Here is a 2,894-nt window from a genome sequence, read left to right on the forward strand (position 1 = left end):
TCTTCGTGGGCTATACTCAGCCTTGTCTCAGGGTAGGAAGTTGGCGGTCTGTTGATATCCCTCTAGTGGTGTCGGGGCTGTGCTTTGGCAAAGTGGGTGGGGTTATATCCTGCCTGGTTGGCCCTGTCCTAGGGTATCGTCTGACAGGGCCACAATGTCCCCCGACCCACCAGTCTCCAGTATCTATGCTGCAATAGTCTATGTGCCAGGGGGCTAGTCTGTTATATCTTGTGTAATTCTCCTGTCTTATCTGGTGTCCTGTGTGAATTTAGATATGCTCCCTCTAATTCTCTCTCCCTCCCCTCCCGGAGGACCTGAGCCCTAAGATCATGCCTCAGGACTACCTGGCCTGATGACTCCTGGCTGTCCCCAGTCCACCCAGTCGTGCTGCTGCTCCAGTTTCAACTGTTCTGCCTGCGCCTAGGGAACCCTGACCTGTTCACCGGATGTGCTACCTTGTCCCGGACCGGCTGTTTTCGGCCCTCTCACTCTCTCTACCGAACCTGCTGTCTCGACCTCTGAATGCTCGGCTATGAAAAATAAACTGATATTTACTCCTTAGGTACTGACCTGTTGCACCCTCTACAACCACTGTGATTATTATTTGACCCTGCTGGTCATCTATGAACTTTTGAACATCTTGAAGAACAATCTGTCCTTAAATGGCCATGTACTCTTATAATTTCCACCCGGCACAGCCAGAAGAGGACTGGCCACCCCTTAGAGCCTGGTTCCTCTCTAGGTTTCATCCTAGGTTCCTCCTTTACTAGGGAGTTTTTCCTAGCCACCGTGCTTCTACATCTGCATTGCTTGCCGTTTGGGGTTTTAGGCTGGGTTTCTGTACAGCACTGTGACGTCTGCTGATGTAAAAAAGGGCTTTATAAATACAAGTGATTGATTTGATTGACCTTCATTAAATTCCATTACTTTACATTCATTGGGTGAATGTTTCATGTTCCCCTGCTTTTCCCATCCACACTACGTCAATGAGTTGATAATATAATAATAATATAATTTGTGTACTGCTCATCTTCTGCACTGCACCACAGGAGGTTTAAGAAGTTTCCTTTATCACAAACAGACAAACAAAAACAGTCCAATATTTTAGGGCAATACTGTGCAGACTCTACTTGTGGTATGTACAGTAGTGGGTACAAAGCTGGGTCTGCAGCACACCACAGGGATGTGTTATCCCGCTGAGCTAAAGCCTAGGCATCCGCTCGAGGACCTGCCTAGGCATTAGCTCGGGGACGTAACGTGCGTCTTCAGGTCTACTCATTACATTAGTGTGGTTCACCGTAGCATCTACATTACAGTACGTATAATGCACTTGATAAGAGGTATCGACAGTGAAAGGTATTTTTCTATGAGAATGTTATGAAGTTGCTATTGCATCTGGGAAACCTACTGTAACGGCCACTGTTTGGAATCCTTGGATATACTTCTAGAACTTATCACAGATGTCAACTGGAGATTCATGGAACCTCAATCTTTATGAAATGCTCATCACAATTGCCATCACTCTCCACTGTTGGCCAGGTAATTTGCATCATGGCAGACGGCCAGTGAAGTTTCCAAACCTAACCACACTGGGAAAATAAATGGAAGCCGGTGGCAACACACTCTGACAGTTCCAACGAAAGTAATTAGTTCAGTGGGTCCTCCTGTTTTCCATTGAAATTGCAACATGCTTTCACTTACCAGAATGCATGTGGCAATTGCCCCCATTGAGAGGGTTTGGTGGTCAGTGATGCAGGTCATTGGTTATTGTAGTATGGCTTTGTACTGCAATTCCTTGTTTTTAAAGCCTCGATATTGTCACACTTTCCAGGAACACTTCATATGCAGTTGAAGTCGGAAGCTTACATACACTTAGGTTGGAGTCATTAAAACTCATTTTTCAACCACTCAACAAATTTCTTGTTAACAAACTATAGTTTTGGCAAGTCGGTTAGGACATCTACTTTGTGCATGACACAAGTCATTTCTCCAACAATTGTTTACAGACAGATTATTTCACTTATAATTCACTGTAATCACAATTCCAGTGGGTCAGAAGTTTACATACACTGAGTTGACTGTGCCTTTAAACAGCTTGGAAATTACAGAAAATTATTTCATGGCTTTAGAAGCTTCTGATAGGCTAATTGACATCATTTGAGTCGATTGGAGGTGCACCTGTGAATGTATTTCAAGGCCTACCTTCAAACTCAGTACCTCTTTGCTTGACATCCTGGGAAAATCAAAAGAAATCAGCTAAGACCTCAGAAAAAATAGACCTCCACAAGTCTGTTTCATCCTTGGGAGCAATTTCCAAACACCTGAAGGTACCACGTTCATCTGTACAAACAATAGTACGCAAGTATAAACACCATGGGACCACGCAGCCGTCATACCGCTCAGGAAGGAGACGCGTTCTGTCTCCTAGAGATGAACGTAGTTTGGTGCGAAAAGTGTAAATTAATCCCAGAACAACAGCAAAGGACCTTGTGAAGATGCTGGAGGAAACAGGTACAAAGGTATCTATACCACAGTAAAAATTAGTGCTATATTGACATAACCTGAAAAGCCGCTCAGCAAGGAAGAAGCCACTGCTCCAAAGCCGCCATAAAAAAAAGCCTGCCTACGGTTTGCAACTGCACATGGTGACAAAGATCGTACTTTTTGGAGAAATGTCCTCTGGTCTGATGAAACAAAAATAGAACTGTTTGGTCATAATGACCATTGTTATGTTTGGAGGAAAAAGGGAGAGGCCTGCAAGCCGAAGAACACCATCCCAACCATGAAGCACAGGGGTGGCTGCATCATGTTGTGGGGGTGTTTTGCTGCAGGAGGGACTGGTGCACTTCACAAAATAGATGGCATCATGAGGGAGGAAAATTATGTGGATATAT

The sequence above is a fragment of the Salvelinus sp. IW2-2015 genome, linkage group LG27 (assembly GCF_002910315.2).
Source record: "Salvelinus sp. IW2-2015 linkage group LG27, ASM291031v2, whole genome shotgun sequence".
NCBI classification, from domain to species: domain Eukaryota; kingdom Metazoa; phylum Chordata; class Actinopteri; order Salmoniformes; family Salmonidae; genus Salvelinus; species Salvelinus sp. IW2-2015.